Source organism: Danio aesculapii, chromosome 3, assembly GCF_903798145.1.
Source record: "Danio aesculapii chromosome 3, fDanAes4.1, whole genome shotgun sequence".
Lineage (NCBI taxonomy): Eukaryota > Metazoa > Chordata > Actinopteri > Cypriniformes > Danionidae > Danio > Danio aesculapii.
In genome coordinates, this window is record NC_079437.1 from 5812880 (window position 1) to 5827880 (window position 15001).

Genomic DNA, 15001 nt, shown 5'->3' on the forward strand with positions numbered 1-15001 from the left:
GTAAAGCTGTCCTTGAATCTCTCACTTGGTTGGAGATGGTTGATAAATGCATTCAGTCAGGTTCACCACAACTGAAAATAAACAAAAAGGAAATTAGTGATTCACTTTAACTAAAAACATTATCTAATATTCTTTGTTGCCATTTCCCTTTAGTTATCACTGTAAAAATAGTTTAATAGCTTAAATGCACATATGTGTTTACCACAAAGCTTGAAAATTAAAATATTGTTACAATAGTGATAACATTTATAATAGTCATTTAATCCTAGTTTGGCCTATACTGACATTAAACTTTTAATTTAACTGAGAACTGATTTAAAATGTGTGATCTCACTGACAAGGGTGTTTTTAATAAAGGATCACACACACCTTATTGTACTGGATATGCAGAACATTCGCATTACTCTCAAAAGATGATGCATCCTCACCAATTGTAGCAATCACGTATTGGATCAAATAAAAGTCCATAATAATGACAATCATAAAAACTCAATTTCAAGTTCAACACTTCACCTTACAGTTTCATGGAAAAAGAGAGATTAAATTTAAGACTGCACAATTAATTCCTAAGAAAAAAAGTATATATATAGGGCTGGGTATCGAGTTCGATACTTTTTAAGCACTGACTGAACCGTCTCGATACTACAGAGTATCGAAAAAATTATTTTCGTTCGGTACCAAATTTCGATACCCAAAGGTTTAATCTTGTCAACATCAGTGAGCACCACTTGGAGAAAACCTGCATCCTCAATGTGCCCGGATCAAATGCTGGTGATTGGCTGCGCTGCAGCGAGACTGTCTTGAAAATCAGTAGTTTACGGCGGTTACACCCCCTCGCCCAGAGCTTGTCAAACAGACATACAAAATCAGTTAACTTTTAGCACTTCTTGATTGTGTACCGTTAAAGTTTAAGGCCCCGTTTACAGTGCAGTTAAATGTGACCCAATTCTGATTTTTTGTTCATATGTGACACAGATCGGATCTGTTTGATGACCGTGTAAACAGAAAAAAAACGCATGCATTCGGATATTCATCGATCGGTTTCAGGTCTCCTTCATATGTGGAAATAAATCAGATATAAATTGGATATGTGACAATGTGACTATCATGTAAACAGGCAGATCGGAATTATTGAGGCGTTCTGTTCTGATCATCATTAACTTGTGACAATGTGCTGCTTCTCTGTGGTTTAATGATGTAGAAGGAAGAGTGTGTGTGGAGATTCCGACGCGGTAAACAACAACAACAGAGGAAACATGGAGGAAAGTGGTCAGTCGCCAAAATTTGCCCCCACCAGACCTGAGATCTCTCTCACACATTCCTCTGAATGATGGAGTACATCATACAGCATATAAACCATAAGCGCGAGCTGCGATGACGGCCCTTTCCCACCTCCTCCGCCTCAAAATCATTTTAAAGTTAGGCGAACTTTGTGTTGTAACTTTTGCTTTTTATTGCTAATAATACACTCACTGCGGGCTACACATAGAACAACTTTATTCTCTCCAACAACACCAGTGCGCACACAGGCAAAGGCTACATCAACTACACACACACGCATCAGGGCCGTACCATTACGTAAACTGCGTGGGGGTAAATCTGGACTGAACCATTCACTGCTTATACTATGCTTCGAATATTTCCCAGAGCTATAAACAAGACAGTTTCTTCCATCGTGGCTAGTGTGGCACAGATGCTAGAACCCACGTTTATGCATGCATCGTAAATTGTACGGCAAGTGTAAAGACATGAATTGGATATGGGTCACAATTAAAAGAACGTGTAAACAGACAGACAAAAAAATCTGATATAAGCAACAAATCAGAATTGGGCATCAAGACCTGACAGTGTAAACGGGGCTTAAGTTTGTGCAGGGTAAATTTATTAATCTTTTTTGACCTAACGTACGCTGTGTAACGTTATGTACTGTTTCTATGGCTTTAAATACCTGGCTAAGTTGATAAAGCTAAAATGCTTTAAGGTTAACAGTAAATGATGAAGTTTACCTCACATTAAACTTATCTTAAATTAAATGTCATTAAATGTCCTTATCCTTGGCTGCATTAACAGTTTAGCTTTCATGTTTTCTTCACATTAATGTTATAGTCTCTGCTCCTGCTGACCCTGGAATTAGGAGACCATCAAGTGATAATCCATTTACACTGGCAGAAAAAGTACAACTGAACAAAGAAAGGAAAGATGAATGCCACAGGGCCGTTACACATTTTATTGTTAAAGGTTTGCTGCCTTTTTCTACTGTGGAGAAAGTAAATCTAATGATTTACTGGATATGCATTTTTCAATGCCTAGAAAGGAACCAAAAACATAGTCAAAATAAGTCCATGCGATATAAGTGGTTCAATCATAATTATATGAAGCTGCGAGAATACTTCTGTGCTAAGTAAAAAAAAAAAACTTTATTCAATGATTATCCAGGGGAGGATCAGAAAGCTCTTTTTTTGGGTGAACTAAACCTTTAAGCAGCAGTAAGCCTCTCAAATACTTAAAATTGATTGAGTTAAAACTGCTTGAACTTTATTAAAACTGTTTGCACTAATATATTGTGTTAACTACACTTTGTTCATTTTGTGCTTTTGTTCCTTTGTTTAGTGGTCTTAGAGATAAGCCTGCTGTGAAAAGTGTCACGAACATCCTGAAAAAATAATCTTGTTAAAATATATTTCTTTAAATAAAAGTATCGAAAAAATTATCGTTCGGAACCGGTATCGAATTCAGGGTATCGGTATCGAAAATTTTGGAACGATACCCAGCCCTATATATATATATATAAATTATTTATTAACAAACAATGATGAAATCCAAAATACTGAATGTAATAAATAATTGTACTTACGTTATTACACTCTATTGCTTCCTTGTCCACTTGATTTTCTGAAAGAAAAAAAATCATGATCGGTGTGAACTTAAGGTTAACAGCGAAAAAAACATTTAAATTAGTAACTCAAAGGTCTGACAAATGACCTGCGCCTCGATCTGACACGACAGATTAATAGAACTCTCTTGGACGTGTTTATAACGTTATTTAGATATGTAACGTTGCAAAATACAGCTGGTATAAATCATATGCATTATGCATGATATGCATAAACTAACGTTATATTGTTTCAGACATAAAGGGGACAGGCTCTCACTCCTGTCCGGAGTAAACATGGACGTTAGCATGAACATTAGCTTACCAACACTAAGGCATTTCTGAATTTATAAATAACGTATGCAATAAAGGCTTAACGGCATTATCCAAACAAAACTAAATGTGTTTGAACTGTTTCTCTGGACGTTTCACCGCTGTTCTGTCAGCGTCTTGAGCTCTGTCTCACGGTCATGTTATGTGTAAAATCATATCTTCATTTCTGGTTAACCTTAAATTGCAAAAGGGTCCCCTCACGCATCAGGTAACTCGACGGTAGGCTTAACTACATACACAATGCAAAGTAACGTCAAATATGAATTGAATATGACCCAACGGATATTCACAATAAGTTATTTAACATTAAACGTACCTGCAAATGTCTGTGCTTCGTCCTCACGAGCAAATTCCAGCTTCTTCGAGTCCTTCAAGTCGATCATCCGTCAAGAAGAAAGTCAGAACAGCAGTGAAACAGCTAAATTAACGGAGAATTACCGTCGCACGTAATCTGCTCGCATTATGAATGCCCGGCGTGGGCAAAAATCCTATTGGACAACAGCAATTCAAATTTGCTGGCTGCTACTGAGTGAAAGTCAATGGTTAACATCCCGCGGTGCAGACCTGCAAGTTTAAAAAAAAAATCTCATCCAATGTGTCACAAAATGTAGTTTTAAGAGTATTTCAGGCGAGAATGTAGTTGTTTTAAACTCGAATCGGCAGTTTATTTACAAAAATAGCGCATCTTTAACAATAGGCTTCAGTGAATCCGGACTCCGTCAGCGAGAGCTTTATGATTCTCTCCCCCGCCGACAGCAGCTTTACTTCGGCCAGTCCATCTCGGATCTGCCACTGGATTCAATCTCCCCATTGTAGTTAAAACATGATATTTAATACATTTCGTGTATATCTATCTTTTAAATCTATCACTTGTTCTCAGGTGTATTATTTTGGCATATTCTGTTACATTTTATAATTGTTTTATTAATTTATTTATTTATTAATGCTACACTGTTGTACTCTGTTTACCAATCTGGTTACCTTTAGTTCCTATTGTATACATCTACTTTATATTTGTATGTCCATTGTAGTAGTTTATTTAATCTGATAATCAAAGAAAGGTCTGTGTATAGCCATTTCACTTCACATATAGGGGGATTTATGTTAGCATATTCTTAAATAAAAAATGTTAACTTATTATTTATAAGGCCATGTTTTATATAATTAAATTATTTTATTGTTAATGTACAGTTTTTTTGTGCATTTCTTCTAAATAAACAACAACTCATGACATAAATGAAGGACCATTTCATACACGTTGACTTGCTCCTTTTTCACACAAGTGATTGTACCTTTCTTTGGGCCTTAAATGGCCCAAACACGGACCCTTTGACAGTTGGGAACATATTTGTACCTTTTTTACCCTTAAATGGTACATATAAGTATCTTAGGTTGCTACTTTGAACCATTGAGGGTACAACTTCACCATTTGTACCCCAAGTGTTCACAAATGGAACACTTTCCCAACCGTACCCTTTTTTTCTGACAGTGTAGGAACATAGATTGACCAGTAAATCAAGAGCTTTGCCTTTAGACCGGTACATCAACCCCATTGCATTACTGCTGCCACTGCACAAATCCACCTGTCAATCTCACGTTCCATCCTTCACTCATGAACAAAACCCCAAGATACTTTAACACATCCACCTGGGGCAAGAACTCTTCTACAACATGAAGATGGTGACCCAACTTTTTCTAAGCACCATCGCATCAGACTTGGAGATGCAGATCTCATTCCTATCGCATCACATTCGGCAACAATTTGTTCCAATGCATGCTGAGGGTCAATGCATCTTAAAAGGAGTAGGATGTGTCAAATACTAAACAGCATTTGATTGGTCAGAGCATTTGATGAAAAATGTTTGTTTAAATGTTTATGTCTTCTAAATGCTGCAATACTGTTACACAAATAGTAATTATTAAAGTATAATCAATTTTTATGCAATGTTCAATACATGAATATGTTACTAGTCATGTTACAGTAGACAGATTGTTACTCCACAAAGCTAAAAGTAACTTTCTTAAATGAGTTAAAATCTTAACCTTCTAAAACAGTATATTACAATATAATGGAATCTCTTACTACAGTAATTAATTAGGCCTCGATTCAATTGTGGTCTGTGCTGTCTACAGCGTGCTTTGATATTTGCATGTGTTGTGAGTTTGCGTGTTTGTGTGTTGTTAAATTGATGTTTTCTCAGTATGTTAGTCTTTTTCTATTTGTATGTGTTTTCTTAACTTGCAGTACATTTGAGCTCCTGGCCAACTACATAGCTAATGGCAATTCAAATAAATTTTATTTATTTGTTTATTTACTTATTAACTTACTTATTTAACCAGGAAAGTCCTACTGTGATACAATTTCTCTTTTACCAGGAAGTTCTGGCCAAAATAGGCAGTATAGGCAGCCAAAAAATATATAAATACACATCACAACACATAGAAACACAAAAAAATGTATGAACCATAATCAAATATTAAGTTTTGACTTGCACTGCTTGTGTTGTTTTCAGTATATTAAAAAATATATTTGTAGGAGCCATTTGTTTACTTTATTTTAACTCAGGCTCATTCTGAGAACGTGGTCCCGGGGACGTTTCTGGAGACCACGAAATACGTCCCGGGAGGTACGTATTTTTGCAGTTTTTGTTTTCGCGAATCCGCGAGAGGCCGCTGTGCACGCTTTTTCCCGCGCCGTTTTCGCGTAAACCCGCTAGAAGTCGCTGTCGAACGACCTTCCGCCTGTCTGCCTGGATGACAGAATGATTGACCGTGCGACCGGCCAATCGGCTGACCCACCCTCCTCCGTCCCTAAACCCAACCAACGACGATTCACAAAAGCCGTCCAGAAAAAGAAAAGCCCTCGTCTGATTTTTACCACGTTTTCGGATTTTGACCACACTCTCACCCTGTGACGAACTTGTTCGCTTTATATTTTGGATTTTGTTTTTGTTTTCTTACCTGATTTCTGGAACCGCTCTTCCCCGGACTTGAACCCGGTCGTAGTCGTCGTCGTGGTCAGCCCCTCTCTGCGCCTCGAGTCTGCCAGAGTACACGAAGAGCTAGGGCCTGCTGGGAGTACATGGTCTTTAGACCTTACCTTCAGTGTTTGATGTCCAAAATCATTTGACTTTGTTTATTTCATATCAGTTTTTTGTTCAAACAAGCTCTACAATAAACAGCCACAAATATAGACTTGTTGTTCCATGTATTATTTTCTAAGGAAGCATCTAAACCCCTCAGCAGACCCAAGATGTGACTAATTTGAAATTTCAATTAAGGATTGTCAGAACAATAGTCTAAAGACAAGCTCTGGACATTCTTGGAGAGGATGATTTCTTGGATTCATTTGGATTGAGTTTGAAAGACTAGGCCTGAGTATGCTTCAAGATTGGTATGTAGAATTTCAATTGTAACTGCAAGAAGTCAGCATATTGAATTGAAGTACAAGAGGAATTTGAAGATGTTTTGCAAATTTTGGAAGCTTTAAAACAAGAATTTTGGGAAATGTTTATGAAACAAAGGACATGTGCTTCTCCAAGTGTTGTTGAATGAGAGCATTCTTCCATTAATAGGATTTGCTTAAGCAACTGAATTTATAGCAATGCAAATATGCTTGAGATTACCGTTAAAGAAGCCATGGAACAACAGTATTTGGATTGTGAAGACTCTGTAAAACTTCTGAGTGAAAACAAGATTAACACAAAGATTAAATATCATCAAAGAATTGCTAAAAGATTAGATAAACATTGATAAAGTAATACAAAGTTTGGTGAAGTACAATAAATTATTGGAAGAATTCAAGTATGCACACAATTCTTACCAGTGTCTCTTGAATGAAGAGGAACTTCTACAAGATAAAGAGTGGTTGCGATGTAGTGAACCCAGAGTGGGTCCACTAGGAGGCGTGGGAGGCCTTAATACCACAATAAACCCAAAAACAAAACAAAAAAAACCCAATGGCAAAAATCCAAAACACAATGGCCTGACCCGGAAGTGTAAAAAAAGGTGGTATTTATTTACAACGATGTGGAGGATATGTCCAGTGCAAAATATATACAGTGTCCATAAAAAGTCAAAAAATATATATACAAAAATACAAAGTACCAAATCAACAAATTAAATATAAAGACGAATATATATATATTCACAAAAACAAACCAAAGAAGAAAAAAAAACAATCACACGTAACCACTGTATACCAGTATCCACTCACTCAGAAGATTGCTCACGGCTCTGCCACAGCATGCTCGCTAGCCAGGTAAACTGACCCCGAGCTGGAGTCTGGCGTCCCTCTTTATACGCCTGACTCCGCCCATTGATTGGCGCAAGCCATTCTCTAATATGTATATATTGAAAAAACACACTTTCAAACTCGCCTTAAATGGCATCTCTTTGAACCTTAAATGGTCTGATCTGCTTTAACAGGACACATAGAAACATACAACATTAAACACCCATAACCTTTAACATCTTTCCTGTAAAACAGGACAAACAACAACACTGGTTGTACCCACATAAACACAAATGGTACGGTCGGACTTTCAGCGCGCGAACTCCCAAGGCGCGGCTTTTGATGTCATAAGCGCGCGCCCTTCCTTCACTCAGGTTCGCCGGTCTTGCGCTGAAGTCCGAACTCCTCTAGACAAACAAACAAAAACACGAAGACAATGTGTCTGTGCGCTCAAGTGTATGCCTCGTGTGAGACTGAAGGGGAGAGATGAACTGTGGAGGTGTGATAGTATGCCGGTGATATGATGCGTGCACTCATCAATTTACCCGCTGACGAAGGAGGAAGGAATGAAGGTAAGTTTTGTGTGTGTGTGTGTGTGTGTGTGTGTGTGTGTGTGTGTGTGTGTGGGTGGGTGCGGCCGTCAGAGACAGAGGGGAGAAATCTCACTTCTCCACATTATCCTCCTCCTCTCCAAGCCGCGTACTGTCCGGAAACCTGGACAAGAAGTCGGCTACCAAATTTTTTCTCCCAGGGCAATGACTTATTTTGAACTGGAAAGGTTGTAATGTCAGGTACCACCGGGTCACTCTGGCGTTAGTATCTTTCATGGAGTTTATCCAGGTAAGTGCTCGATGGTCTGTTTCCAAGTCAAACTCCCGCCCCAGAAGGTAGTAGCGGACCATTTAATTGCAAGACACTCCTTCTCTATGGTAGAGTATCGCGTCTCCCTGGGCAACAGTTTCCTACTCAGAAATACCACAGGTTGCTCTTGTCCAGCTGGTCCTTGGGCTAGTACCGCTCCAATCCCTCTATCCGATGCATCCACTCGCACCATAAATCTCTGAGAGAAATCAGGGCTCTTTAACACAGGATGTGTACATAGCCTCTCCTTCAAAGTAGTCCACGCCTGTTCACAGGCATCAGTCCAAACGACTGGATTCTTCATTCGTTTAGAGAGCAATTCTGTTAGGGATGCTGCTGTCGTTGCGAAGTTGGGGATAAAACGTCGGTACCAGCCCATCAATCCTAGGAAGGAATGTACCTCTTTTTTGGTCCTAGGTTTTTGGCTTCTCTGAATCGCTTCTACCTTGTCCACCTGTGGTCTGAGTCCACCATTGCCCAGTCTGTACCCCAGGTAGTTGGTTTCCTTTTGTCCCCACTCGCACTTAGTCACATTTAAGGACAGACCCGCTCCTTGAATTTTCTCCAGGGCCTGTTTTACGTGCTGCAGATGGTCCACCCACGTGTGACTGAATATCACCACGTCGTCTAGGTAAGCAGACGCAAAACTTTCACAGCCCTGGAGAACACGGTCCATGAGGCGCTGGAATGTTGCAGGTGCCCCATGTAACCCAAACGGAAGTACCGTAAACTGATATAGGCCAAGAGGGGTTCTAAAAGCAGTGAGGGGTTTCGATGAAGGATGGAGGGGCACCTGCCAGTAACCTTTGCACAGATCTAGTGTGGTTATGTAGCGGGCCTGCCCTATTCTCTCCAGCAAGTCATCGATCCTTAGCATCGGGTAAGCATCGAACCTGGATTGAGCATTTAGTTTTCTGAAGTCAACACATATCCTTAAAGATCCATCCTTTTTAGGGACGATGACTATGGGACTGCTCCATTCCGATGATGATGGTTATATTACTCCCAGTTGCTTCATGGTTTCTAGTTCCTCCTTCAGTGGCTTTAACAGTTTTTCAGGAACACGATATGGTCGTTATCTTGATGGTGTTGTGTCTGTCAGGTGGATGGTGTGCTGGGTTACCTCCATTCTTCCTGGCCTCTCCTGGAACAATGATGGGTAAGCATTGAGTACCTCCTTTAACTCATGTTTCTTGCCCTCCTCCTGGTGATCCAACTTCAGCTCAGCAGCTTGTCTCGGTGTAACAATCTCCTCAGCATGATCGTCTTCATCCTCCTTCACCTTTCTCACCATCAATACTTTCTCTGCTTCCCTTGTCTCCTTCCACTCCTTCAGCAGGTTGATGTGGTAAATCTGTCGACTTTTCTTCTTCTCTGGATGGAGAATCTCATAAGTGACTGGCCCCATCTTCTTTGTCACTTCATATGGCCCTTGCCATTTCGCCAGAAGTTTGTTGGTGGACGTGGGTAAAAGCAGTAATACCTTTTGTCCTGGCTGGAACTGGCGAAGACGACTTCTTTGGTCATACCATGTCTTCTGCTTTGTTTGTGCCTCTTTAAGGTTTTCCACAGCCTGCTCCCTGTAGGTTTCCAGCTTGTCTCTCATCTTTAGGATGAAGCTGATGATGCTGCCGTTCTCCACTGCTCCAGACGGTCTAATCCACGCCTTCTTCAGAATATCCAGCGGACCCTGGACTGGCCAGCCATACATCAATTCGAACGGTGAGAAACCTGTTGATGCTTGTGGTACCTCCCTGTATGCAAACAGCAAAAATGGTAACCATTTGTCCCAGTCTCGTCCTGTATCTGATACAAACTTCCTCAACATGTTCTTCAATGTCGCGTTGAAACGCTCCACCAGCCCATCTGTCTGAGGATGGTATGGTGTTGTTCTCAGTGCCTTGATGCCCAGCTGCTGGTGGAATATTTTCATCACTCGTGACATGAAGTTGGTTCCCTGATCGGTAATGATCTCGTCCGGGATTCCTACTCTGGAAAACAATGCAGTGAGAGCTTGAACAATTTTAGTGGTGGTGACTGTGCGAAGTGGGAATGCCTCCGGGTAACGAGTGGCGTAATCACAAATGACAAGAATGTAGCAATGTCCCGTACTACTTCTCTCCAGTGGTCCTACGACATCCATGGCAATACGACGGAAAGGGGTCAAAATAATGGGGAGTGGATGTAATGGTGCTTTGTCTCTATGACGAACCGCACTGGTTGTCTGGCAAATGTTGCATGTGTTGCAATGTGTCTGTACATCAGTGTACATGGTTGGCCAATAGAAACGTGTACTGATGCGAGTGTATGTTTTCTGGAATGCTAAATGTCCTGCCCATGGAAGTGTGTGTGCAAGATGTAACACAAGGGGACGAACAGATATGGGTACAACCAAACATTTCACATCTCCTACTTGCACATATAAAACATCCTCAATGACAACAAAATGTTCGTCATTCAAATTGATGTTATCAGGTTTTTCAGCTCTCACAAACAGTTTTCTTAAAGAATCATCATTTTTCTGTAGTTCAGAAATGTTATCAGGAATCTTCCAGTTTTCTGCCTCTAAACCATTCATATTAGGTTTCTGAACTGGAGACCCTAGCCTTTTTAACAGTCTTTTCTGCTGACGCGTTTTTCTTTCGCCCTTGGTTGCACCCTGCAGCAGACTATCATCAAAGTCTGGCAGTGGCTGCAAACCAACTTTTGTTTGGGCACGTGTTACTACAGAAAACACATTTTCAATGTCATTTAAACCTGCATAGCTCTGCTTGGTAGACAAATAGCACAATTCATTCAACACCGGAAGATCTCGACCCAAAACCATGTCAGCAGGTAAATTAGTGACCACAGCTACATTCAACATGTACATTTCATCATGTATTCCCACAAGTACCTCAGCTTTAGGATACCTCCGCATATCCCCATGTATGCATTGTACGTTAGCGGTATTAGCATAGTCAACATTGTTCACATGGCATGATTTTATCAAAGAAATAGAACTTCCCGTGTCAAGTAGTGCTTTCAGCTCACGACCATTAACCACAATGTCCAACATTTTAGCATTTTCATTCACATCACAGTCACCATTAGCATCGCCCTCTCTTGGTGCATAACAAAAACCAGTTAGTTTTGATTTTCTAGCAGGGCATACCGATGCTTTGTGTCCTTGTTGTTGACACGCATAACAGATCAGTGTATGTGTTTTCTCAGTCTCAAGTCCATGTGAATGCTGAATGTCAGTATTTTGTAAATTGTGTCGTGCTCTACCTTTTGCAGGTTGCGTGTGCAGACCGGAGCGATGAGCGTTAGCATACTGCTGAGCCAGTCGTGCTGCTACCAGTCCAGAGTCTGGCTCATGTTCTTTGACCCATGTCCTGGTATCTGGATCCATAACCCTCTGCAGTTGCTCCATGATAATCAGCTCACCGATCTCATCTTTAGAGTGAAGATCTGGTCGAATCCAGCGCTGATACAAGTGTTTCAGGCGATGATATGTTTCCGTCGGTGACTCTCCTTCTGGTGACGTAGACGCTCTGAAGCGCTGACGGTATGTTTCTGCAGACACGTTGTATTTCTGCAGAAGAGAGTCTTTTAATTGTACATAATCATCAGCACTGACCTCATCCATTGCAAGATATGCCTCCAGCGCTCGACCAGTCAGTAATGGCACCAGCCGACAGCTCCACTCCTCCCGAGGCCACGTTCGGGCCAGACGTTCGAATCGCCGCAGATAATTCTCGATGTCATCATCAGCCTTTAAGGGTGGTAATGGCGTTTCTGGATGACTCATCCGCTGGACTCGGAGTGATGAAACTGCGGGTGGTGGTGGGGTAGGTGGGGGTAATGTCTCCACTGTGGATACTTTACTGGGTGATGGCGTTGTGAGCTCCGTCGGCCGTATCGACTCACGGAGTCCCCGCAGCTCACGAAGAAACATCTCCTCTCTTGTTTGCTGCGCCTTGAGGAAATCCCTCATCATACTCGCCATGCCCTCACTGGACTGAGTAGAAGGCTCACTGGTGCTGGGACGCTCCGTAGCTGCCTCTTCTCCACCAGACGACAGTCTACGCCAGGCTGCGTCCTTCACCGCAGATCGTAGACCCAGCTTCCTCCTTCTCATTCTCTTCCGGGTGGCCACTTCTGACACCAACTGCGATGTAGTGAACCCAGAGTGGGTCCACTAGGAGGCGTGGGAGGCCTTAATATCACAATAAACCCAAAAACAAAACAAAAAAAATCCAATGGCAAAAATCCAAAACACAATGGCCTGACCCGGAAGTGTAAAAAAAGGTGGTATTTATTTACAACGATGTGGAGGATATGTCCAGTGCAAAATATATACAGTGTCCATAAAAAGTCAAAAAATATATATACAAAAATACAAAGTACCAAATCAACAAATTAAATATAAAGACGAATATATATATATTCACAAAAACAAACCAAAGAAGAAAAAAAAACAATCACACGTAACCACTGTATACCAGTATCCACTCACTCAGAAGATTGCTCACGGCTCTGCCACAGCATGCTCGCTAGCCAGGTAAACTGACCCCGAGCTGGAGTCTGGCGTCCCTCTTTATACGCCTGACTCCGCCCATTGATTGTCGCAAGCCATTCTCTAATAAGTATATATTGAAAAAACACACTTTCAAACTCGCCTTAAATGGCATCTCTTTGAACCTTAAATGGTCTGATCTGCTTTAACAGGACACATAGAAACATACAACATTAAACACCCATAACCTTTAACATCTTTCCTGTAAAACAGGACAAACAACAACACTGGTTGTACCCACATAAACACAAATGGTACGGTCGGACTTTCAGCGCGCGAACTCCCAAGGCGCGGCTTTTGATGTCATAAGCGCGCGCCCTTCCTTCACTCAGGTTCGCCGGTCTTGCGCTGAAGTCCGAACTCCTCTAGACAAACAAACAAAAACACGAAGACAATGTGTGTGTGCGCTCAAGTGTATGCCTCGTGTGAGACTGAAGGGGAGAGATGAACTGTGGAGGTGTGATAGTATGCCGGTGATATGATGCGTGCACTCATCAATATACCCGCTGACGAAGGAGGAAGGAATGAAGGTAAGTTTTGTGTGTGTGTGTGTGTGTGTATGTGTGGGTGCGGCCGTCAGAGACAGAGGGGAGAAGTCTCACTTCCCCACAGTGGTACAAAACAAAGATTCATGCAATTCAAGATTTTTTGTTAAGTGTAAATTCTTGGTTAACAAAGGCAGTGGAAACAAAGGAAATTGATGAGGGGTGTGTGTGGATTATCCTGTCGCAAAACGCTGCCAAAAGTCCTACATGACGGTAATAATTTGATTAAGGTGTTTACATGTCTGTAATGCACTTCAATAATGCGACTAAAATCGGCAAACTCTACACGTCTTAATTCGATTTCTCTTTAGTTCGATTAGGACCTTAATCTGATTAAATTAATAAAAAAAAAATCACTGTTTACATGGTTAACTCTTAATCAGAGTATTGTCAGACTATTGTCTTAATCGCATTAAAATTATTATTGGTGTCCATGTAAACGGAGTCAGTGTTTCTTTACTGTCTTATAGGTCAAAAGGAAGCTGTTCATATATCTTAGGAAACGGGCATGGCTAACATACTTAACCACGCCCCTCCAGCTGTCAGTTTTGTCAACAAACCGTAATCATGAGCAGAAGGAGTCTATTAGGTTGTAATAACTCTCCCAAACCCTTTTCCTCATATTTCTAAATAAAATGCCTACTGTACTACATCCAATCAGCTCAGAGCAGAAAAAAACAAGCCACGCCCACTGTTTTCTCATTTAATATTCTGTTTTTCTATGAATTGCGTCATAATACTAAAAGAAAAAAACAGTCGCAGCTTCCAGTTGATGGGGACTTTAAACTAACTCAGAAGATGCTTTCACTTTCAACTCCTGTCAGGTGATTTCTAGAAAGGCAGAAAAATTCCATTTCTTTATAAATAGACAGGTTTGACAAACTGACATTTACAAGACTTTATTTTTTTGCCTGTCCCTATATAGAGTACTTTTCCTTTTACTCAAGGACACAGACAATACAATACAGATTTTTTTATAGAGTAAAACAGTGTGCTGTTTACAACAACTGTTCTTCTCCACCATGTCTTTGAACATTTATATGCTTTCATGGTATGTGAAAGGTATAACATGAATTATGCATTAATAAGCTTAAAAATTACGCATTATAATAAGCTTAACATTTACAAGTGTAAGGATGGCTATGTCTCTCCATAATATCAGACCCTGAGAACTGTTACAGAATTCCACGACACACAACCACAAGAATGGTCAGGCAGCTAGGAAACCAGTTGTCCAACTTTCCCAGTCACCCATTCTGAGCCCCCCTCTATGCCCTCGACTACCTTCTCCACAACAGCAGCTCACTCACATTCCACACAGAATGTGAAAGTTTTTAATATGGTGTATTTTGTGGCTCTATACTCATGCTTGGTGTCATTTTAAATGTCTCTGTGTGATTGGTAAAATGGTCTTAATTTCAATGTAATAGTTCACTTGTATATGTTCATCTGGGTTTCGGCTTTGATAAGATCTTTGCCAGAGGCTCCACTCCAGGGTAAAGGGTCTTCACATCAACTCATGACCAGGCAAGGGTCTTGGTGAAGCTTTTATTGTCTTGAATTTATGATGATTTGTTGTGATTTGAGTATTTAAG